This window comes from Schistocerca piceifrons, chromosome 4 (assembly GCF_021461385.2).
Source record: "Schistocerca piceifrons isolate TAMUIC-IGC-003096 chromosome 4, iqSchPice1.1, whole genome shotgun sequence".
In the NCBI taxonomy this organism is placed as follows: domain Eukaryota; kingdom Metazoa; phylum Arthropoda; class Insecta; order Orthoptera; family Acrididae; genus Schistocerca; species Schistocerca piceifrons.
Genome location: NC_060141.1, coordinates 133,561,480 through 133,587,834, shown reverse-complemented (window position 1 = coordinate 133,587,834; position 26,355 = coordinate 133,561,480). Strand labels below are relative to the sequence as shown.

General features: G+C 45.8%; 1 protein-coding gene across 1 annotated transcript in view; it reads left to right on the top strand.

The window, feature by feature from the left end:
• Window positions 1–22,742: 22,742 nt before the first annotated feature.
• The window catches only part of LOC124794852, a 313,878-nt gene continuing 310,265 nt past the window's right edge, over window positions 22,743–26,355 (top strand). Inside the window, exon 1 of the mRNA XM_047258519.1 lies at window positions 22,743–22,870. The gene's annotated coding sequence lies outside the window, so the exon portion shown is untranslated. The remainder of the gene's footprint in view (window positions 22,871–26,355) is intronic.

Sequence of the window (26,355 nt, the reverse complement as noted above, 5' to 3'; positions counted from 1 at the left end):
TCACAGACAGAAGCGCCTGCGATGGTGTACTCAACGACTAACCTGGGTGCACGAATGGCAAAACGTCATTTTTTCGGATGAATCCAGGTTATGTTTACAGCACCATCATGGTCGCATCCGTGTTTGGCGACATCGCGGTGAACGCACATTGGAAGCGTGTATTCGTCATCGCCATGCTGTCGTATCACCCGGCGTGATGGTGTGGGGTGCCATTGGTTACACGTCTCGGTCACTTCTTGTTCGCATTGACGGCAATTTGAAAAGTGGACGTTACATTTCAGATGTGTTACGACCCGTGTCTCCACCCTTCATTCGATTCCTTCGAAACCCTACATTTCAGCAGGATAATGCACAACCGCATGTTGCAGGTCCTGTACGGGCCTTTCTGGATACAGAAACTGTGCGACTGCTGCCCTGGACAGCACATTCTCCAGACCTCTCACCAATTGAAAACGTCTGGTCAATGGTGTCCGAGCAACCTGCTCGTCACAATACTCCAGTCACTACTCTTGATGAACTGTGGTATCGTGTTGAAGCTGCATGGGCAGCTGTACCTGTACACGCCATCCAAGCTCTGTTTGACTCAATGCCCAGGCGTATCAAGGCCGTTATTACGGCCAGAGTTGGTTGTTCTGGGTACTGATTTCTCAGGATCTATGCACCCAAATTGCGGGAAAATGTAATCACATGTCAGTTCTAGTATAACATATTTGTACAGTGAATACCCGTTTATCATCTGCATTTCTTCTTGGTGTAGCAATTTTAATGGCCAGTAGTGTAGTTAACGTTAGTTTAAGTAGTGTGTAAGCCTAGGAACCGATGACCTCAGTAGTTTGGTCCCATAGGACCTTACCACAAATTTCCAAAAGCTGGAGTAGTGTTGACAATGTGAAAAAAATGTATGATTTGTTCTTGGGAAGAGGGAAGACAACACATCGTGAGAAAGTTACGTCGTTTGTTCGGTAGCACAAACTCTGAACATATGAAGGACTGATGAGCTCAAACAATGAAATGTTATTCACAAAACTTGCGCAAGCTCTCATCCTGATTCAGACCATCTGGAGTTTCCGTTATTTATGCCGTATTGAACCACGTCATAGTAGTAATAATTTGGGTTGCACTAGTTACTGGACTACTTTCGTTTTAAGTGGAAATATTTTACTAAATTTTTGAATCGCATGTGGATACGAGAGAGATTTCCTGCATATTGCGGCAGTTTATGCTTCTAATTTCAGTGGCCACCCTGTATTCTAACGACGCCTCTCGATATACAGGGTGTAAGGAAACTACGCATATATATTTTAGTGTGTTTATAGGAGATAAAAAGAAACACTTCTCACCTATGACAAATATGTCCCAATTGCGCCGTTTCCCAGCTGGGGCTCCATGAAGTTCTTGATTCTAGTGATTTTCAGAAACGGTGTTCAAACTGTTGTCTGTTGTTTTCGCGATGTTGCTAAAAATGTCGTCCGTTTACAGTAATAGACAATTGGTACCTCCAGGATTAAACACGACGGGTGCGCTCACACATCCCGATACTCTTGTGGCCATCGGCTACGTAACGCATATTATCACATTCTACGTTGAACCCGAACCTTATTTCATTGTATTGTGGTGTAACACATTATACTTCCGTAGCTCTGAAGATGCTCACGCTGGTCGAGTGAAACATGTCAAAACAAAGGAACGTTACATGCGACTTGTAGCTGTTCTATAATTTTAATGGTAATGATTGTGTAATACGCTCAAAATAACAGGATGTTTCACGAATGATGGCTGGAGCTTCAGCGGAACGGACAACCAGCTCTTCTTGAGTGTCTTTCAGCGACTCGCGCATCAAACGCTTCATCTACCCTTACGGAAAGAAATCCAGAAGAGTGCGGTCAGGAGAACGTGGTGGCCACAGTATAGGCTTGCACTTCGGAATCAAATAATTTGGGAAAAATTGCCGTTGATGTCAGAGAACATTTAGACAAAGTTGTGGTGTGACCCTCCCATGCTGCAACGATAATGGTTGCTTGAATGGTTGGTTTGTTTGTTGTTTAAAGGGACTAAACTACTAAGGCTATCACTCCCTTGCTTGAATGCTAGCAGGATGTTCTGCATCATTCCGCTAGTACCTCATGGAGAAGGATACGGTAATTTCCTATGAGCGTGTTATGCAGAAGATACGGCCCAGTCTTAGATGGTGGTGAACAACACCAGCCTAACCATTTGTGATAAATCTCTGTTGATAGTGGAACACACGAGTCGCCCTTGCGAAGGCACCCTAATCAGTAAACAAAATGCACGTTTGGAACTCTGGGATGTTTACAATTTGGTGTCGATACCGTTGGCAGAATTCCACGCACTGCGCCAAGTCATCAGCTGACAGGCGTTTTATCTTCTGATAATTGAATGGGGGCATGTCCGTCTCGTGTGGGAAGTACTACACATTGTCGTTGAAGATATTTAGTTCCTTCGCTCCGAGTCGTGTGCTGGTGTTGTGGTTTTCCCCTGTTAGCCGCAACACAGCTTCCTCAAACTGAACAGTACGCACAGTGCGAGATCTATCAGTTTCCCATCGGTCTATTCTAAGCGATCCTGTTTCACGAAAACGCCCATCGAGACTTTGAAATGTTCCACGATTTGGTAACCATTTCTCTGTAGATCATGCAAGCGCCTTAGTGCTTCGCTGTTGTGTTGTGTCTCCCTATACATGAGACGCATATCAGTTAACTCTATTAGAGTGTAATTAACAATCAAGAACATCTAAACATCAAAATAAACTTCATGTATCAACATAACACAGACAGTAATGATGTAATTGTTTATCCAGGGACGTGGATACAGCTAGCAGTAATGAAAACTTACCCTTTCACAGCAGTAAGAAGTAACAAGGGTGTGTGTGTGTGTGTGTGTGTGTGTGTGTGTGTGTGTGTGTGTGTGTGTGTTTGGAGCTTATGGGCACTCAACGGCGAGGTTATCAGCGCGAAGATGTAACGAACGTTGACCTAAGGGAAGTCCAACGTCAGATCCTTCTAGGACCTCTCGCGGGGAAACCGTGCCCTTGTGATATCTATGTCACGTGACAAAAGTGTTTTTATCTCCTCTAATAGCTCTATAAACGGGTGTGCGTAGTTTTTTATACCTATAAACAGGGTGCAACTAAATTCTCTTTACAGGCTCTGAGGACATATTTCTTACATCAAAAAGTGCAGTAAACGTGGGCTCTAAAATGCATCCCTTAAGAAGTATGACCATTAGTTCGTCTTCGACACTGTGAAATACATCTTTTCTACTGCGAGCTCTTTGCTTGCCAAATTTTGGGTGGAGGTAATATGGACCAAAACAAAACAAATGTTCAATAAACATGTGCTCTGAATGCACATGTTAATATCTCTGAGCACTTTTTCAGTGGAAGAGATGTGTTCCACAGTATCACAGACGAACAAGTGCTTATAGCTCTCATGGTATGGTTTTTACAGCTCATGTTTGCTAGACATTTTTTCTTGTTTTGGTGTAGGGAACCTGTACTCAAAGCCTGTAAAGAGAGTTTAGTTGCACCCTGTATATACGTATGAGGATCACTCCAAAAGAAATGCACACTGTTTTTTTTAAATCCATCTTTTATTCTACATGTTTGAAAGCTGTACAGCATGTAGATACATCCTTTAGGAACAATATTTTCATTTCTCCACATAATTTCCATCCATCTCAACTGCCTTACGCCATCTTGGAACCAGCGCCTGTATACCAACACGGTAAAATTCTGGACCAACCTGCTGGAGCCACTATTTGGCAGCTTGCACAAGGGAGTTCAAATGGTTCAAATGGCTCTGAGCACTATGGGACATAACTTCTAAGGTCATCAGTCCCCTAGAACTTAGAACTACTTAAAATTAACTAACCTAAGGACATCACACACATCCATGCCCGAGGCAGGATTCGAACTTGCGACCGTAGCGTTCGCGCGGTTCCAGACTGTAGCGCCTAGAACCGCTCGGCCACTCCGGCCGGCGCACAAGGGAGTCATCATCTTCAAACCTTGTTCCACGAAGAGAATCTTTCAGTTTCCTAAAGAGATAAAGAGATGATAGTCACATGGAGCCAGGTCAGGACTGTGAGACGGGTGATTCAGTGTTATCCATCCGAGTTTTGTGATCGCTTCCATGGTTTTTTGACTGACATGTATCTGTGCATTGTCGTGCAACAACAAAACATCCTGCTTTTGCCGATGTGGTCGAACACGACTCAGTGGAGTTTGAAGTTTCTTCAGTGTCGTCACATATGCATTAGAATTTATGGTGGTTCCACTTGGTATGATGTCCACAAGCAAGAGTCCTTCGAAATCGAAAAACACTGTAGCCATAACTTTTCCAGCAGAAGGTGTCGTTTTTAATTTTTTTTCTTGGGTGGATTTGCATGATGCCACTCCATTGATTGCCTCTTCGTCTCTGGTGAAAAATGATGGAGTCATGTTTCATCACGTGTCACAATTCTTCCAAGAAATTCATCTCCACCATTCTTGCACTGTTCCAAAAGTTCCCTGCATACCGTTTTTCTTGTTTCTTTGTGAGCCACTGCCAACATCCTGGGAACCGACCTGGCACAAACCTTTTTTAACGCCAACACTTTCAGTATTCTGCAAACACTTCCTTCCCCTATCCCAACCTAGTGTGACAATTCGTTCACTGTGATGCATCTGTCAGCAGTCACCAATTCGTTAACTCTCTGCACATTGTCTGGAGTGTGTGCAGTACGAGGCCTGCCGCTGCGAGGACAATCCTCAATATTGTCGTGTCCGCTTTCATCACGTAACCTGCTTGCCCACTAACTAACTGTACTGCGATCGACTGCAGCGTCTCCATACATCTTTTTCAATTTCTAGTGGATGTTTCGCACTGTCTCGTTTTCACAGCGCAGAAATTCTATGACAGCACGTTGCTTCTGACGAACGTCAAGTGTAGCAGCCATCTTGAAGACATGCTGTGACGGCGCCACTCACGGGAACAGGTTGAACTAAGTTTGAAAATAAGCGTGAAGGATGTATCTACACACTGAAAAAATTCCACACATGTAGAATGAAGACTGTATTTTTACAAAAATAGTGTTCATTTCTTTTGGAGTGACCCTCGTATATGTGTATTGATGAGCCAAAACGGGACCACTGTCCAGTGCGAAATTGAAAGCCGCCTAGCGGCGTTGTGGGTACCTGAAGAGGTAAGAAAAATACAGGGTGGTTATAACTAAACTTTCACTACTTGAGAAGGCCCACATGAAAAACGAATGACTGTAGGACAATGAAACGTTGTGGAAACATTTGTACGGACATGTGGAAGAGAAGAACGAATAAACGAGTAGTGACTGGCGTATTGTGACGAGCCAGTTGCTCGACCACCATTGACCAGGCGTTTTCAGTTGGTGAGAGATCTGGAGAATATGCTGGCCAGGACAGCAGTCGAACATTTTCTGTATCCAGAAAGGCCCGTACAGGACCTGCAACATGCGGTCGTGCATTATCCTGCTGAAATGTAGGGTTTCGCAGGGATCGAATGAAGGGTAGAGCCACGGGTCGTAACACATCTGAAATGTAACGTCCACTGTTCGAAGTGCCGTCAATGCGAACAAGAGGTGACCGAGACGTGTAACAAATGGCACCCCATACCATCACGCCGGGTGATACACCAGTATGGCGATGAAGAATACACACTTCCAATGTGTGTTCACCGCGATGTCGCCAAACACGGATGCGACCATCATGATGCTGTAAACAGAACCTGGATTCATCCGAAAAAATGACGTTTAGCCATTCGTGCACCCAGGTTCGTCGTTGAGTACAACCATCGCAGGCACTCCTGTCTGTGATGCAGCGTCAAGGGTAACCGCAGTCATGGTCTCCGAGCTGATAGTCCATGCTGCTGCAAACGTCGTCGAACTGTTCGTGCAGATGGTTGTTGTCTTGACTCAGGGATCGAGACGTGGCTACACGATCCGTTACAGCCATGCGGATAAGATGCCTGTCATGTCGGCTGCTAGTGATACGTGGCCGTTAGGATCCAGCACGGCGTTCCGTATTACCCTCCTGAACCCACCGATTCCATATTCTGCTATCAGTCATTGGATCTCGACCAACGCGAGCAGCAGTGTCGCGATACGATAAACCGCAATCGCGATAGGCTACAATCCGACCATTACCAACGTCGGAAACGTGATGGCACGCATTTCTCCTCCTTACACGAGGCATCACAACAACGTTTCACCAGGCAACGCCGGTCAGCTGCTGTTTGTGTATGAGAAATCGGTTGGAAACTTTCCTCATGTCATAACGTTGTAGGTGTCGCCACCGGCGCCAACCTTGTGTGAATGCTCTGAAAAGCTAATCATTTGCATATCACAGCATCTTCTTCCTGTCGGTTAAATTTCGCGTCTGTAGCACGTCATCTTCGTGGCGTAGCAATTTTAATGGCCAGTAGTGTATATTCCAAAATTCTTCAACAGACCGACGTCATAGATAGAGGCCTATAGTTTTGTGTGTCTGTTCGGCGACCCTTCATAAAAACGGGAATGTCCTACGCTTTTTCCAATCATCATCAGCGCTTCGACTCTCTAAAGACCTAAGGAACACTGCAGCTAGGAAAGTTCTCTCGCATACTTTATATAGAATCGCAATAATAGCGTCAGATGCAATGGTCATCCCTCTGTTGAGTCATTTCAGTTGCTTTTCTTATTTTGGTATCAGTCATTTTGTCGTTCGTGCGACGATTTGAAGGAGTCACTACGGTGCTATCCTCCACTGTAAAACAGTTTTGAAAAAGACGTTTGGTATTTCGGTCTTTTCTGTGTCGTCTTCCGTTTTAGTGCTATTATGGTCACGGAACGACGGCTGTCACAGTATCTCTTGAAGACTTACGAGTACGCCAAAGACGATAAGCGGAAATATACTTTCCTTTGTGAGAGGACTGCGTGGGCCCCTAACGTCTACTCAGCAGCAGACGAATCCAACACCGAGTGAGGGGGCGCAGTGGTTAGCACACTGGACTCGGATTAGGGAGGACGACGGTTCAATCCTGCATCCGGCTACCAGGTTTGGGTTTTCTGTGATTTCCCTAAATCACTTCAGGCAAATTCCAATGTTGTTCCTTTGAAAATTCACGGACGATTTCCTTTCTCATCCTTCACACAATCCGACCCTGTGCTCTCTGTCTAATGACCTCGATACTGACGGAACGTTAAACACTAACCTTGCTTCCTTTCTTTCCGATCGCCAGTCTGTCCTAGAATTTTTCTCTGTTGCCTATCGCATCTAGCTTCTCTAAAAATAATTTGTACAAGGTAAAAACGCCAAGTTATTGTGGTTCGGCGTCCGTGTTAAACTGTAGGTTGTTGTTGTGGTCCTCGGTCCGAATACTGGTTTGATGCAGCTCATCATGCTACTCTGACCTGTGAAAGCCTCTTCGTGTCTGAATAACTACTGCAACGCACATCCTTCTGAATCTGCTTACTTTATTTATCTCTTGGTCTTCCTCCCCCCTCCCCATACCCTTCCCTCCAATACTAAATTGGTGAAACCTTGTTGTCACAGAATGTGTCCTATAAATCGCTCCCTTCTTTTAGTCAAGTTGTGTCACAAATTTCTTGTCTCCCAATTCTATTCAGTACCTCCTCAGCAGACCTAAGTGGCCGAGCGGCTCTAGGCGCTTCAGTCTGGAACCGCGCGACCGCTACGGTCGCAGGTTCGAATCCTGCCTCGGGCATGGATGTGCGTGATGTCCTTAGGTTAGTTAGGTTTAAGTAGTTCTAAGTTCTAGGGGACTGATGACCTAAGATGTTGTGCTCAGAGCCATTTTAGTACCTCCTCATTAGTTACGCGATCTGCCTATCTAATATTCAGGATTCTTCTGTAGCACTACATTTCAAAAGTTTCTATTCTCTTCTTGTATAAACTGTTTATCGATCGTGTTTCACTTGCATACACTACAGACAAATACGTTCAGAAAAGTCTTTCTAAGACATAAGCTTGTATTCGATGTTTACAAATTTCTCTTCTTCAGAAATGCTTTTCTTGCCATTGCCAGTCCACATTTTTGGCCATCATCAGGTATTTTGCTGCACAAATAGTGAAAAAGTCTACTAATTTTAGTGTCTCGTTTCCTAATGGTTCAAATGGTTCAAATGGCTCTAAGCACTATGGGACTTAACATCTGAGGTCATTAGTCCCCTAGACTTAGAACTACTTAAACCTAACTAACTTAAGGACATCACACACATACATTCCCGAGGCATGATTCGAATCTGCGACCGTAGCAGCAGCGCGGTTCCCGACAGAAGCGCCTAGAACCGCTCGGCCACAACCGCCGGCTTCGTTTGCTAATCTGATTCTCTCAGCATCATCTGCTATAATTGGACTACATTCCAATATTTTTGTTTTTCTTTTGTTAACGTTTATCTTATATCTTCCTTTCAAGATGCACTTGATTCCGTTCAATTGTCCTTCCCAGTCCCTTGCTGTCTCTGACAGAATTAGAATGTCATTAGCAAACCTCGAAGTTTTTATTTCTTCTCCCCGAACTTTAATTCTTATTCCAAATTTTTCTCTGGTTTCCATTACTACTTTCTCAATGTAGGTTGTAAACCTCTCTATATACTGAGAATAATAATAATGTTCAGTCACGTTTGGGCAGATGGACGAGTCAAACATCAGATACGCAAATGGCTATTGGAATGAAGTGGTGCGTAAACCAACGGTGCACTGCGCTCTATTCTAGTATGGAACTATACAATAAAAATATTTAAAAATTGCTCTGAAATGATAAAGGCAAGCGTGTTTTACAAATAGAGCAAATTTTGTGGCTCTGATCAGTCTCATTCAGTCCAACACCATTTACCCTGCTTGGCAGTATAAGTCAGCCTCTTTAACCTAGTTCCCATTAAGAATATTTCAATTATTTAGTTACTTCACCCAAAATTATTTAAAATTTCTAGCAATATCCAACTTTTATACGTGGTAGCCTATAAAGAGATTAAAAATAAAAGGAATTAGTTTGCCATGTGCTGCAAATGGCTGCCATTTAAATATCATTTTGTGATCTCTAAACTTTTAAAAACTCACTATCCTTTACAAATTCTTTTTTTCACATGAATATTCAATTACTATCACGACTCCAATACTACTTCTTGTTTCTTTCAAACTTTTTTTCTTCAAAATCAAACTTTTGTCCGAGCTTCCAGATTGCAGCTTGACCTTCACCATTACCACTGCAACAGTCCTCACACGGGATGCGAAGACGTTCGTGGTCAAGGAGCTGCGATGTTCGTACTAATCTGATATGTACTATGTAGCTTTCGATATTATGTATGTGTAAGAGCGCTTTCTTCCAGGAGTGAGTTTCTTTGATTTCATAAGCACACCAGGAAAATGAGACAACGAACTGCAGGATTGCCATTCTTGTCACTGCCTGATTCGATCGAAATATAATATTTATTTATTCGCCAAAAAAACACCTCCAGATGGCGAGATACATAATTCTTTTAAAAATGTTATGCATGCACACACACACACACACACACACACACACACCCTCTCTCTCAGAGTCAGACTAACGCACTTACTCAATTTTGTCTTTATCTCCAAGAGAGCTTGCACTACTTTCATTTGTACATTTTGCACTTCCCGTTTCGGGTCTCTTGTATTTCACACCTTCTAAGAATTTTGTTACTGATTAGAAGCAGTGATGTAGTAAGAAGGACCTAGAGCTTTACTAAAAAGTTTGATTGATGAAATAATTTTTATCTTATTTGGAAGACTACTGCAAACTTGTATCGCGTTGTTGGTAATGGAAGTTTTGAAAACTGATATCCTCACTGACCGGACATACAAAGCACACCAAAGCTTCGCGCTCTAGCCTGATTGGCAAATCGGGACCGACCGACTGCCGTGTCATCCTGTGTCACTGGGTGTGGTATGGAGGCTGTTATCGGCTTTCTTAACCTATGGGCCGCTACTTCTCATTCAGCTATCATTCAGCAGCTCATTCAGCAGCTCATTCAGAAAATGTGCCTCATGAGGCTGAGTGCATCTACAGCAGTGCTGCTACCAAGGAAATATTCCTGTGAGTCCCAAGAATCGAACCTGGGCCCAATGCATAGGAACCAAACATGCTGACAACTGAGATGCAGAGGCGGACAGTGATTGAATATTGCAATTTCCTTTTTGCCTTACAGCATGATCATCGATAGTTAATCTTTTATTTATGTTTACTTCAGACAGAACAACATAGATTGTCAACAATGGGGTAAATGTACATTCCAATAGAGCTAATTAGCAATATAATGAGTGCCCATTCTTGTAAACAAACTGAGTGATTTGCGAGCCAGATACAGCAGCTGAATGACTCTGGAGACTGCTGTGGTCGCAAATCGTGATGAGGAGCTGGTTTCGAAGCATGCACCAACTGGGAAACCATTTTTGATGTCCTTCAAGATGAGAAACGCATCCCATGTTGGGGCTGCTTATGTACCATTTCACTAATTCCATCATCTCGAAAGCGTGTGCAGCCTACTGGGGATTCGTAGACCATTGATGAAGAACTGTAACGTCCAGAACCTTCTAGCACAGGGATGGCGAAGAATTCGGCACGGGAGTCGCGCTCTGGCGCGAGGGCCATAGCGTTCAGCATGGCTGCATACTTCCCCCACCGCCACAGCATACCGTCTGAACTTGTGGAGGGGGATGAGTGGGAAACTGTAATTCCAGACTCAACAATAAATAAAAGTACCACACGTTATTAATGAAGGAATAAACAACTGTGTAAATAGTAGTGTTTTCAGTGAGTTACAATTTAGCAAATCACCATTAAATACAGATACAGCAGATAATGTTTTAAAAGCAAGCCACTGTGATCTGGGCAGAAGGCCTTACACGCCAGGAATGGCAATAAATTAAGAATTGCTTAAAACTTGCTGCAACTTACAAATTACGGGTATAGAAATGTTAAAGGTAAGTCGCCACAAACACAGCAGAAGGCGTCAGACGCCAGGAATGACAGCAAATAAGGTTTTAAGGCTTACTGCTAAAATAAAATACCAAATTAGAATTTTAAGGCAAATGACTACAATCACGGCTGAAGGCCTTACACGCCAGAACCGCCAATAATATAAAAAAAATTAGAAACCTGCTGTAAAACAGCAAATACAATAGCAAAGGTTAATTAAAAAAACAAGCAACTGATCACCAAACGGGTGAAATAAGATGAACGCTACACTGCTAGATTTATTCCAGAAGGCGACCAGAACTATTAGTGTGGTGTCACCGCCAGACACCACACTTGCTAGGTGGTAGCCTTTAAATCGGCCGCGGTCCGTTAGTATACGTCGGACCCGTGTCTCGCCACTATCAGTGATTGCAGACCGAGCGCCGCCACACGGCAGGTCTAGAGAGCCTTCCTAGCACTCGCCCCAGTTGTACAGCCGACTCTGCTAGCGATGGTTCACTGACAAATTACGCTCTCATTTGCCGAGACGATAGTTAGCATAGCCTTCAGCTACGTCATTTGCTACGACCTAGCAAGGCGCCATTACCAGTTACTATTGATGCTGTAAAACATGTACCGTCAAGAGCGATGTTCACCAATTATGGATTAAAGTTAAGTATTCCAGCAGCTACGTACTATTTTTGCTACTATAAATTCCTTGTCCTGTTCCAGACCTCACGCCAGCCTGCGTGAGCTTAAACGCGTGCCTTTCGGCTTCCTTATAGTGCGTTGGCTGTCTTGCCAATCCACAACAATTAGCTAGACATATATAACCTTTAATGTAGGCATTACAAGGTATTGTAATAAATAATACAATAATAAAACACAAGGACCAGTACATAAGTTCCTTAAAGGGTTCTGAGGCAGATTATACCCGCAGAGGGCGTGGGCTGAAGGAGCGTTACACTGAACTATTGGCCATCAAACCTCCTTTTAGAACACACATGTCTTACTAGAAACAAGGGGCCACAGACAGTACTCCAGGAACCGACCTCTGAGAAGGTCCAGCTACACTTTCGCGAGCGATGAGATAGGCAGCCAAGAGTTGCATTCACTTCACAAGATGGTAACTCAGATTAGTGGCAGTCTAACGATTGACTAATGATAATCTTGCTGAAGCTTCCTGATGTCCGATACACCAAATGCAACAAAGCCGTAACCGGCGGTCTGCACTACGTCCCAAGAATACTGTGTCTAGAGCGCCCGGAACGAGAAAGGAACCACTACCACCAGAGTAGAAGATTAACCAACCGACCTACAATTGAGAAAGCTGTCAAAACTACACGTCTTACTGGACAGCAGCGGCAAGGCGAGGAAACGTACACTGCCGTTACATACACTAACCACCAGGGCAGGTAACTGGGGCGTTAGCGGCCACCGGGCAAGAAAAATTACCGCTGGTTGAACTTAACAAGGTGTAACATGCTGATCGCAGTAAATAGTAACAAGAAGTCGAGGAAAGTTAATCAGATCCGCCTTCCCCAAACACTCCACTCGCTGCTCTTCGCCTCGGCGACACTACGAGCAGCAACATAAATCCAAGTCACTGGAGAATCGCGAGATATCACAATGGTGGAGGTTTCTCTATTTGCACTGAAATGCACTCATTTAAAGCTTGCTGGGTCCGGTTTACGACGAGGTCGTCCACCCTCGTGACCACAGCCCTTCCATCCGGAGTCCATGGGTGCCGCCAGCAGTCCCGGCGTCGCCCCAAAGATAGGGCAACAGTTGCTGCATATCGATAACCGCCGCTGCTGCCACTAGCGGACAGGCAACACTCGCAAAACCGAGTGGCGCCAGTCAACAAAAGAATAAGACAAACAACCGCAATCATGCCAACTAATCGATACCGTCTGGCCTCCAGCAGAGGGTGGAAACCTACAGACAGCACCAACGAGAGCCGCAGCACGGCTCACAAATAAAACATATTGTCAGTATATTTGATTATTTTTGGTGTGCTGAAGAGTTACTATAATTTTTATCTGGTACAAACTGTCAGCATATGGACAGATGCAAGCAGTTTCACAGATTTTCTCACTCAGGTTGCTATTTGGTTGGGACTTATTTTGTTTCATAACTGAAAAAAACGTTTCACGCAATTATGTCGATCGAAATATTTATCACGTTTGCAGCCTCATTACGAGGACGTGGAAACTCTTCCTGAGGATAACAATGTAGACCACCTGGACAGTTTTAATATAACAGAATTCGTCTTTTAAATTGGAACTACAATGAAGATCAGTCAGTTCCATCTGCACATGCAGAGGGGCACTTTCAACTGAAATGGCAAATGGTCTCGAAAACAGACGTAAGATTGACACTGTCCTCAGAACGTTTAGAAAACTAACCCTGCAATTATTTCAACCAAACACTGAATTATTCAAATCTCACATTTTCTTTAACGTGAATGAGATTATGGATATGGACGGCGTTTCTTGTCAGAATTTGCCCCTCCCGTAACGTCCCATAGTGCTCAGAACCATTTGAACCATTTTTTTAATCAAGTCAGAAATACGTTGTTTGTCACCTTGCAATGTCCTGCCGGCCGGGGTGGCCGAGCGGTTCTAGGCGCTACAGTCTGGAACCGCGCGACCGCTACGGTCGCAGGTTCGAATCCTGCCTTGGGCACGGATGTGTGTGATGTCCTTAGGTTAGTTAGGTTTAAGTAGTTCGAAGTTCTAGGGGACTGATGACCAAAGTAGCTAAGTCCCATAGTGCTCAGAGCCATTTGAACCATTTTTTTGCAATGTCCTACTGTCGGCAGTATGCAGTCGAGTCCACTTGAACTGTCAGGACTGTAATCGACTAATCGACCCCAGAAGTTCTGATTTTTATAATTCAACAATAGCGGGTTTTAAATAGAAGAATCGTTCTAGGCATGCCACCTGACTTAGCCAACATGCTTAACAGTAGTATATCAAATGTTTTGTGGCGGTGTTCGTAGGGACAAACACTTGGCTGTAGAAATGGCTTACGAAGTCACCGCCACACTTTTAATAGCGGGCCGACCGGTCCGCTGGGACAGTGAACAGAAAGATGAAAGCCCAAACACTCAGATTAAATAAAAGTCGGTACTTATCTTTATTTACGAAGATACACAAACACAGTAGTGAACTCCGTATCTACAGAAATCTGTCTAGTTCGAGTCGGAGCGGCTAGGTCAGCGTCGGCTGACGACAAACAACAACTCTGCTGCGATGAACACACAACTGACTAGGAAGTACACAATTCGGTGGCGAGTATACAACTGAGCGGCGAATACAGAACTGTCCTAGCGCTCGCGACTCCAGCGCTTAAGAAGCCAGAAGCCAGCGGTGGCGCGCGCAGACTTGGCGGCGATTTGCTGTCTCGCTGGCGCTGCTTATGCGGACGGCGTCCAGACTTTGATGCTGCCAACCTTTTGGCAGCGGGCTCGGGTGGCATTACTGGCTAGGACATAACACTCCTCCCCCCCAAATCGCCGCACCGTCGTTGAATAATGACGTGGCGAGCGTCGACGGCGGGGGAGGGGTCTGGCCGCAGGCGTAGCAGAAGAGACCGGGGCGGAGACTGTTGTCGGTGGCAGTCCCCGGTCCGCACCCCAGCATTGGCTGCGCGGGGCCTCGGGAAACACCGACTGAAAACCGAGGTCAGGGTGCACGCCTGTGACCACGGGCGCAGCTTCTGATACTGGACGCGACGGGGCGTCGGGACCCACGAAGAGAGGCAGCGTCTCCTGACGCTGCGTCGACGGCTGCTGAGTGGGCGCCGGACAAGGCGCTGCGGTGTCAGACTCCTTGGGGGTGCCCAAGGAAAGCGGCTGCAGGACAGGCTGCACAGCCACCGCTTGGGAAGGCGGCCCGGCTGAGGGGTCGACGTCCATCAGCTCCGAAGGCGGTGGCGACTGAAGAGGGACCTCAGGCGCCGGAGCGACCACCTGGGGCGCTCCCGGATGAAGCTGCGCGGGAGGCATCAACGGGACGGGCTGTCGGCGTGGTAGCGGCGACGGCTGCTGCTGCTGCCCTGGGGGCGGCAGCGAAGTCGGAAGGCGCGGCTGGAACCCGCCGCGGACCAAATCTGTGGACAAAGAACGAGCGGCAGAATCCGGGCGGCCAGCGCGGCGCAACTGGTTCTGATGCCTCCTGTGCACCCCAGTAGCACCTTGAACAGTATAAAAACCGCGACCCTGGACACTTATCACGGTACCACGTTCCCAACGACGGCGACCGTGATAAACTCTGAAAAAAACGGCGTCGTTGCGCTGAAAACGCGTGCGATGCTCAGAAGCGGCGGGTCGCTCCGGGGGGTGCAACAACCGTAGTAGGGTGCGATGACGACGGCCGTGGAGAAGCTCCGCAGGCGAAGGGCCGTCGCGTGGCGTGGTCCGGTACGACGATAGGAACGTGATGAGGGCCTGCTGACGAGAGTGCGTAGCACGAAGGCGGTCCATACGATCCTTGAATGTGCGTACAAAACGTTCCGCTGCACCATTCGATTAAGGGTGGAACGGCGGAGTAAGAACATGGCGAATGCCATTGGCAGAACAAAAACTTTCAAATTCAGCAGAGGTAAATTGTGGACCATTGTCAGACACTAAAACTTCTGGAAGACCCTCAATACAAAAAATTGGAGTCAACGCCTGTATAGTTTGTGCAGACGTTGTAGACTGCATGGGCACAACAAACGGAAAATTACTAAATGCATCTATCACGATGAGCCAACGAGAATTCTAATATGGACCAGCGAAATCAATATGTACTCGCTGCCAGGGACCGGCAGGGCGTGCCCACTCAAAATAGCGTTGAGGCGGAGCAGCTTGGTGTTCGGCACACCTCGAACAATCTGTAGACATCTGCGTAATCTGCTTATCAATGCCGATCCAAGTACAATGACGGCGGGCAAGCTGCTTGGTGCGGACCACTCCCCAATGACCTTGATACAACAAGTCGAGGACCTTGGATTGGAGCACTTGGGGAACCACTACACGAAGCTGGTCATTCTCGGTGCGTAACAGCAAAACTCCGTGCGAAACAGACAACAGATGACGTTGCGGATAATAGCGACGAACCACAGGATCCGATATGTCCTTGGCCTTGGACGGCCAACCACGTTGAACAAAACGTAATAGTAAACTCAGATGAGGATCCGTAGCTGTCTCACGTGCCACCTGACGATAATCAATCGGAAAATCCCGGATGGATTGATGCTCATCGGCGTCAATCTGATGGCAAGAGTCGTCAGAGGAATCGAAGACATCATCCGCAGCAATCGGCAATCTAGAAAGCGCGTCAGCGTTTGCATGCTGAGCTGTAGGGCGATACAGTATCTCATACTGGTATTGTGATAACAAAAGAGCCCAACGTTGTAGTCTGAGCTGTCCGCTGAGGAACTGGTTTAGACGGATGAAACAGTGACGTCAGGGGCTTGTGATCTGTCACTAAATAGAATGGTCTACCATAGAGGTAGTGATGGACTTTTGTGACACCGAACACAATAGCCAACGCTTCCTTGTCCAATTGGCTATAATTACACTGAGCTTTGTTTAGCAATTTAGATGCGAACGCAATAGGACGTTCGGTGTTACCGACAGCACCGAGGCCGTAAGAAGAGGCATCACAAGCTAACACCAGAGGCTTGTTAGGGTCGTAATGGACCAGACAACGATCATTCAATAAAGCCTCTTTAAGCTACTGGAAGGCTGATTGGCAATCAGCTGACCACACAAACGGAATATTCTTACGGCGGAGACGATGCAACGGTGCAGCAATCTGTGATGCATTAGGGATAAACCTAATATAATATGTCAATTTGCGAAGAACTGCTTGCAATTCATGCAGATTGCGAGGGGCAGGCAAATCACGAATAGCTGCTAAATGTGACTGGGAGGGATGAATGCCTTGAGCATTAATAACATGTCCCAGATACTCCATCTCCGTAAGGAAAAATGAACATTTATCGATGTTGCAACGTAGGCCTGCCTGAGACAACACTTTAAACAAACACTCCAAATTACGGAAATGTTCAGCAGGCGTCCGACCGGACACAACAATATCGTCTAAATAGTTGCAACACGATGGCACATTAGCCAGAAGTTGTGACAAAAAACGCTGAAAAACAGCTGGAGCTGACGCACAACCAAAAGGCAAACGCAGTAAACGGAACAACCCCAACGACGTGTTTATGACAAAATACTGTTGTGATTGCTCGTCGAGGGGCAATTGCAAATATGCTTCACGGAGATCAATTTTGGAAAAGAAACGAGCTTCCCCTAACTTATCCATCAGCTCGTCCGGTCTAGGCAAATGGAAAGAATCAATGACAGTCTGAGGATTAACTGTCGACTTAAAATCAGCACACAAACGTAACTTGCCAGACGGTTTCTTTATAATAACTAAGGGAGAAGCCCACTGTCTCGCTGAAACGGGTTGAATAACACCGTTGTTTTGCCAACGACGAAGTTCATCTTCTACTGGTGCCCGGAGGGCGTGAGGCACTGGACGAGCACGACAAAATCGAGGCTGAGCATTATCTTTTAACGTAATATGAGCGGCAAAGTTCGCAGCACAACCCAGTTCGTCTTTAAATATGTCACTGTATCGTTTACACAAATCGGTTATGCTGTCTTGAGGAACAACAACAGAATTAAGTTGCAACACATTGTCTGGGATAGACAGGCCAAACAAGTCAAAACAGTCCAATCCGAAAATGTTTACACTGTCTGTAGCGCGGAGCACTGGGAATGAAACTGTTTTTGTATTGCCACGGAATGTGGCTGGCACGCTACATACACCTAACACAGGAATGTGTTCTCCACTATAAGTAGCCAAAGAATGTTTTGCCGCTGAAAGTTTAGGGCGGCCGATAGCCGCATACGTAGCACTATTTATGAGAGTCACAGACGCACCAGCGTCTAATTGAAAATTGAAGGTCTTATCCTGGATGCGTAGCTTCACAAATAGTTTATTACACTGTCTCTGGATCGGTGCAGTGGAGGCGGAAGACACAAAATCAGCGCGTTTAGCGCGTGTTCGCTGCTTACGACAACTCGTGGGTTGGGCGGGTGGAACAACTCCCGCTTCACTTGCAGTCTGTACATTACTTTTTACAGCGTTTGAATTACGCTTGGGTCGCATAGCAGAGGGCTGGGTGGGTGGCTTATTGCGAACAAGTTTATTACCCACACGAACCGTGGAAGAGTCTTTAAACGCGACCTTCTGGGCGGGCTGGCTTTGAAGAACATGAATATACATGAGCTGGGCAGCACTAGAATTGTTCTTGCGTTTACGCAAACAAACAGTCTGGATGTGTCCTTTCCTTTGACAAAAGTGACAAACCGCGTTCCGTAACGGGCAACGTTCACGAGGATGAGCAAGAACACACTTAGGGCAAGACTTAACTCTATCATTTTGCACACGCGGCTGACGAATGTGTTTAACATGACGCGGCCGGCTAGTGTTTACAGTCTGACTCTGCCGGTGGGGCCGCGGGCGTGACAGAACTTGCTTAGCACAGGCAATTTGAGAAATACATGGCTGATCTAACTCACACTCAGCATAGTCAAAAGTATCTTGGGCTTCAATGATGTTCATCACAGTCTCTAATGACGGGTCAGGCAACTTTAAGATAGCAGCACGAATACGAGAATCTGCAATGTTTTGAGTAATAGCGTCTCGTAACATGACATCACTGTAGGAAGCTCCACACACACAATTAAATCGGCACTGACGGGTGAGGCCCCGTAAATCTGTTAACCACTGTTTATTAGATTGATGTGGCAGTTTCTTTAATCTGAAGAACTTGAATCTGGCTGCTGCCACATGAACTCGCGACTCGAAATGCTCAGCAAGCTTGTTAACAACAACATCATAGTCTAAAGCTTCTGGCTGGGATTCCGGGAACAACTTACAAAGTAGTCGATAGACTTCCACGCCTGCAGTGGAAATTAAATAAAGCTGCCGCTCAGTACCTGTGATTTTTTAGACTGTCATGTGCGCCTGCAACTGCGCGAAATATTCTCGCCATTCTTCTCTGGATTCATCAAAATCCCGGAACTGTGGTGCTGCCTGTGCTTGTTCCTTTTGTGTTGGAGGATTAGCCGCATGTTTGGCGATTGCTTCCACCAGACTTTGAATTTGCTGACTCTGTAACAAGATCAATTGTTGTAATTCGGCAGACATAGTGAACACAAATTAAACCAGCCCCCAAAAGTTTATCGCTATAATTAGTATAACCAGAAACAAGTTGAACCAGCCCTGCACACGAGTTCGGAAGTCCTCGTCTCCAGTTTTGTGGCGGTGTTCGTAGCGACAAACACTTGGCTGTAGAAATGGCTTACGAAGTCACCGCCACACTTTTAATAGCGGGCCGACCGGTCCGCTGGAACAGTGAACAGAAAGATGAAAGCCCAAACACTCAGATTAAATAAAAGTCGGTACTTATCTTTATTTACGAAGATACACAAACACAGTAGTGAACTCCGTATCTACAGAAATCTGTCTAGTTCGAGTCGGAGCGGCTAGGTCAGCGTCGGCTGACGACAAACAACAACTCTGCTGCGATGAACACACAACTGACTAGGAAGTACACAATTCGGTGGCGAGTATACAACTGAGCGGCGAATACAGAACTGTCCTAGCGCTCGCGACTCCAGCGCTTAAGAAGCCAGAAGCCAGCGGTGGCGCGCGCAGACTTGGCGGCGATTTGCTGTCTCGCTGGCGCTGCTTATGCGGACGGCGTCCAGACTTTGATGCTGCCAACCTTTTGGCAGCGGGCTCGGGTGGCATTACTGGCTAGGACATAACAAAATGTCCATTCTCGTCGTTCAGTTACACTAAAAATTGTTGCAAATGACAGTGGAATAATGTGTACAAATTTAGATAATTTGGCATTTGTATCATCTATACCACGCCTGCAAATTTAACACAAACCGCTTATTGATGTGCAGAAAAATGAATCCTGTCTGACGGCAGTTGTAGTTTTTTGCTCCTCCATCATCAACTAAATCGTTAAACCCTTTCTGCATGGTGTTGTAATGTCGTTTCACAGCAAATATGCAGTGCCTGTCGATTATTCGACTGTACATTGCATAACAGATATTGAGAATTGTTATCCTTCTCTTCTATCATTCATTTTAGAGCCTTGTGATGATAGATCGCTAGACTTCCTCTTTTTGTGCAAACAGCCACTTGACCATGTCTGAACTTTTTTTATACGACGAACAAATAGCGAAGGTATTAAAAAACTAAAAACCCGCCTCGATTGCGAAAAAAGCACCTAGTGTTAAGTGTTAACCCAGGTTTCGGCGTAGATAACTACACCTTCTTCAGAACAACAATAGAACCCACAAGTGCCTAAGAAGATCTTTGTCAATGATTAAAAGAGCACCATAGCTGTAATTTATAAACGAAAAAGAAAAGGAAAACACAAACAGTACATATGTACAAAGTCAAAACCACTACTTAATGGTGTACGCTCCACCTCACACCGGCCTATGTTCGATGGGCCATAAACTGCAGTTAATGGCGGATCATGGCCCATCGAACATAGGCCGGTGTGAGGTGGAGCGTACACCATAAGTAGTGGTTTTGACTTTGTACTGTTTGTGTTTTCCTTTTCTTTTTCGTTTATAAATTATAGCTATGGTGTTCTTTTAATCATTGACAAAGATCTTCTTAGGCACTTGTGGGTTCTATTGTTGTTCTGAAGAAGGTGTAGTTATCTACGCCGAAACCTGGGTTAACACTTAACACTAGGTGCTTTTTTCGCAATCGAGGTGGGTTTTTAGTTTTTAATATATTAACCAACGATTGCTGACGCGCTGCGATGTTGAAAGTTCTTAAATAGCGAAGGGTAAACAGCGCTCACGCCACGATTCTACCGAACTCAAGAAAGTCGTGCTAACCGAAAAATGGCGGACTGCAATGCTGAATGAAATGACGCGCTGTACCGAGTACTTCCGGGAACTGCCGAGCAAAGCCGAAACAGGCCGAGCTTCGGCTTGCACAGACGAGGCTCGCGTGCAGTTTGGCCGACCGTGTTTTAGCGCATCTTGCAGCGACTGGAAATGAGCCGCTAGTATCGATAAGACACCCTTACAACTTTCCTCTAAAATGGAAGAGGAAAGCGGTTGAAAGGTCGGAGGAAAGAAAGGGCATACCACATCCAAAGGGAAGTTGCTTACAAGGGAACCTCCCCATCGCACCCACCTCAGATTTAGTTATAAGTTGGTACAGTGGATAGGCCTTGAAAAACTGAACACAGATCAATGGAGAAAACAGGAAGAAGTTGTGTGGAACTATGAAAAAAATAAGCAAAATATACAAACTGAGTAGTCCATGCGCAAGATATGCAACATCAAGGATGGTGTGAGCTCAGGAGCCCCGTGGTCCCGTGGTTAGCGTGAGCAGCTGCGGAACAAGGGGTCGTAGGTTCAAGTCTTCCCTCGAATGAAAATCTAATTTTTTATTTTCAGACAACTGTCAAAGATCAGGCACTCACACATAATCAACTTCGCTCTCCAAAATTCCAGGACATGTTCAGATTTGCTTGGGCATATGAAGGATTTGACGGTCTACACACGGAAAAATTTGAAAAGATTAAAAACATGTTTTGACAGAGCACAGGGGAAACTGCGACTGTGAAACTGTTGCATTCATTTGTTGCAGTTTACGTGACAAACTCTTATGTTTTCATCTCTTTTTTCGGAGTGATTATCACATCTGCAAGAAACCCTAAATCGTGCAAGGTAGAAGAATCTTTTTACCCATTCGGTAAGTGTACAAGTTAGGTGGGTCGACAACATATTCCTGTCATGTGACGCACATGCCGTCACCAGTGTCGTATAGAATATATCAGACGTGTTTTTCTGTGGAGTAATCGGTTGACCTATGACCTTGCGATCAAGTGTTTTCGGTTCCCATAGGAGAGGCACGTCCTTTCGTCTACTAATCGCACGGTTTTGCGGTGCGGTCTCAAAACACAGACAGTAAACTTATTACAGTGAAGAGAGACGTCAATGAACGAACGGACAGATCATAACTTTGCGAAAATAAAGAAAGTAAACTTTTGACTCGAGGGAAGACTTGAACCAAGGACCCCTCGTTCCGCAGCTGCTCATGGACTACTCAGTTTGTACATTTTGCTTATTTTTTTCATAGTTCCACACAACTTCTTCCTGTTTTCTCCATTGATCTGTGTTCAGTTTTTCAAGGCCTATCCACTGTGCCAACTTACAACTAAATCTGAGGGGGGTGCGATGGGCAGGTTCCCTTGTTAGTAAAACGCTATAGTATTCAAATGAGGCTTTGGAAAACTTCATTTTACAGTACACAGTTGCGGTCGTAAGAGTCGTTAACTGTCATAAATGTCATCTGGCGCGGACATTTACTTCTTACTATCATTAAACACTCGTAACTTAACCACTTAAATGAAAATACGTGGAGACGATGTGCTGTTAATTGCATACAGAGCTGTCCCGGTCGGTGTGTATAAGCGGACGGACGGCACTGAGAACGCTAGTGGCCACTTGTTTACCCACGCCAGACACGCCGTATTAGCGCGGCACGTCCAGACACCTGCACAAAGCCGTCACGTGCGCGGAACAGGTAACACGTGAGTTGCAGCGCCGGCTCATCCGGCTGATCGCTTCTGAGCGGCTCGGATAATGCAGTAAGGGATTGGTGAGGAGAGGAGAGGAGGACGGAGGACACGGCGCTGCGCACGACCACCGACCGCGGACCGCCGACCGCCTACCGGCTCTCCTTGGCGGCAGGTCTGCAGGAAGCTCTGCACTTTCTCCGCTGTGCGCGTCCACTACCGCTAAGCGCTGAGCGCTAGTCGTGCCCGGACGCCGGCCCAGCAGCGACGCAGCAACGGTACAGGTGAGTGAGCGAGCAGCCGAGCTTCCGGACCGCCACACTTCCTCCCCCTCCTCGCAAACCTCCCTGTCCTCGACGTCTGAGCTCATGACCCGAGGCAATTAACAGCGTCTTACATTCAGTGCTCAGAGGGCCATAGACACGGGTTCACAGGTAGATGCCGTGTTTCTTGACTTCCGCAAGGCGTTCGATACAGTTCCCCACAGTCGTTTAATGAACAAAGTAAGAGCATATGGACTATCAGACCAATTGTGTGATTGGATTGAAGAGTTCCTAGATAACAGAACGCAGCATGTCATTCTCAATGGAGAGAAGTCTTCCGAAGTTAAGAGTGATTTCAGCTTAGCCGCAGGGGAGTGTCGTAGGACCGTTGCTATTCACAATATACATAAATGACCTTGTGGATGACATCGGAAGTTCACTGCCGATGATGCTGTGGTATATCGAGAGGTTGTAACAATGGAACATTGTGCTGAAATGCAGGAGGATCTGCAGCGAATTGACGCATGGTGCAGGGAATGGCAATTGAATCTCAATGTAGACAAGTGTAGTGTGCTGGGAATACACAGAAAGAAAGATCCCTCATCATTTAGCTACAATATAGCAAGTCAGCAACTGGAAGCAGTTCATTCCATAAATTATCTGGGAGTAGGCATTAGGAGTGATTTAAAATGGAATGATCATATAAAGTTGATCGTCGGTAAAGCAGATGCCAGACTGAGATTCATTGGAAGAATCCTAAGGAAATGCAATCCGAAAACAAAGGAAGTAGGTTACAGTACGCTTGTTCGCCCACTGCTTGAATACTGCTCAGGAGTGTGGGATCCGTACCAGATAGGGTTGATAGAAGAGATGGAGAAGATCCAACGGAGAGCAGCGCGCTTCGTTACAGGATCATTTAGTAATCGCGAAAGCGTTACCGAGATGATAGACAAACTCCTCTGGAAGACTCTGCAGGAGAGACGCTCAGTAGCTCTGTACGGGCTTTTGTTGAAGTTTCGAGAGCATACCTTCACCGAGGAGTCAAGCAGTATATTGCTCCCTCCTACGTATATCTCGCGAAGAGACTATGAGGATAAAATCAGAGGGATTAGAGCCCACACACAGGCATACCGACAATCTTTCTTTCCACGAACAATACGGGACTGGAATAGAAGGGAGAACCGATAGAGGTACTCAAGGTACCCTCCACCACACACCGTCAGGTGGCTTGCGGAGTATGGACGTAGATGTAGATTCTCAGTATATGCGAAAGAAGGCAATTAAGAAAGTTAATTTAATGTCGTGTGGGTAGGGCCTCCCGTCGGGTAGACCGTTCGCCGGGTGCAAGTCTTTCGATTTGACGCCACTTCGGCGACTGGCGCGTGGATGAAGATGAAATGATGATCATTAGGACAACACAACACCCAGTCCCTGAGCGGAGGAAATCTCCGACCCATCCGGGAATCGAACCCGGGCCCTTAGGGTTGACATTCTGTCGCGCTGACCAATCAGCTACTGGGGGCGGATAATTAAAGTCTCATCTGTATTTATATTCTGTTTAGGTACTGATTATGTGCGAACAAAGACAATTAACAGTGTCTTTCCGTACATACATTCTGCTTACATTCTCAGTTCCCCGAACCAAGGCAAATTAATATCGTCTCATGGCTACTTACACCATCTGATCAAAAGAATCCGGACGCCTATTAGTGCTCATTAATATGGGGTGAGTCCACCTTTTGCCTTTATGACAGCGTGAACTCTGTTGCGGACACTTTCACAGAGTTGGTTGGTTGGTGGATTTGGGTGAGGGGATCAAACAGCGAAGTCACCGGTCCCGTTAGATTAGGGGAGGGTGGGGAAGGAAATCGGCTGTGCCCTTTCAATGGAACCATCCCGGCATTTGCCTGAAGCGATTTAGGGTAATCAAGGAGAACCTAAATCTGGATTACCGGATGCGGGTTTGAACCGTCGTCCTCCCGAAAGAGAGTCCAGTGTGCTAACCACTGCGCCATCTCGCTCGGTTTCACTGAGTTGTATGAATGCCTGTGGACGAATGACAGCCCATTCTTCCTCAGGAGCCGAAACCAGAGAAGGTAATGATGGCCAATAGGGTGTGGAGCGAAGTCGAAAATCCCAAAGATGTTCCTTTGGGTTAAGGTCGGGTGTCTGGGCCCGCCATCCCATTTCAGGAATGCAAATTTCCACAAGCTTAGTAGGTAAATATAAACTTAGTACTTGGAAAAGTATGTTATTGAGGGAAATGTACACTCCTGGCAGCCTTAGGGGTGGGATGAAACTGTCGTGGAGCAACACATAAAAGTAATCTAAAACTAATGATACCAGAGCCAAATTTTTGCCGTTGCTGATTTGTGACAGTACTGTTGTTGTTCTGGCCTTCAGTCCAAAGGCTGGTTTGATGCAGCTTTCCATGCTACTCCTTTCTGTGCAAGCCTCTTCATCTCCGAGTAACTTCTGCAACATACATCCCTCTGAATCTGCTTACTGTATTCATCTCTTGGGCTCCCTCTACGATTTTTACACTTCACGCTTCCCACGAGTACTAAATTGGTCATCCCTTGATGCATCAGAACGTGTCTTCCAACCAATTCCTTCTTCTGGTCAAGTTGTGCCACAAATTCCTCTTCTCCCCAATTCTGTTAAACCTCCTCATTAGTTACGTGATTTACCCACCTATTCTTCGGCGTTCTTCTGTAGCATCACATTTCAAAAGCTTCTATTCTCTTCTTGTCTAGACTATTTATCGTTCATGTTTCACATCCATACATGGCTACTCTCCATCCAAATACTTTCAGAAAGGACTTCCTGACACTTAGATCTATACTCGATGTTAGCACATTTCTCTTCTTCAGAAACGCTTTTCTTTACATTGACAGTCTACATTTTACATCCTCCCTACTTCGACAATAATCACGTATTTTCCTTCCCAAATAGCAAAACGCATTTACCACTTTAAACGTCTCATTTCTTAAACTAATTCCCTCAGTATCACCTGATTTAATTCACCTGCATTCCTTTATCCTCATTTTGCATTTGTTGATGTTCTCCTTATATCCTCCTTTCAAGACCCTGTCCATTCCGTTCAGCTACTCTTCCAAGTCCTTTGCTGTCTCCGACAGAATTACACTACTGGCCATTAAAATTGCTACACCACGAAGATGACGTGCTACAGACGCGAAATTTAACCGACAGGAAGAAGATGCTGCGATATGCAAATGATTAGCTTTTCAGAGCATTCACACAAGGTTGGCGCCGGTGGCGACACCTACAACGTTATTACAGGAGGAAAGTTTCCAACCGATTTCTCATACACAAACAGCAGCTGACCGGCGTTGCCTGGTGAAACGTTGTTGTGATGCCTCATGTAAGGAGGAGAAATGCGTACCATCACGTTTCCGACTTTGATAAAGGTCGGATTGTAGCCTATCGCGATTGCAGTTTATCGTATCGCGACATTGCTGCTCGCATTGATCGAGGTTCAATGA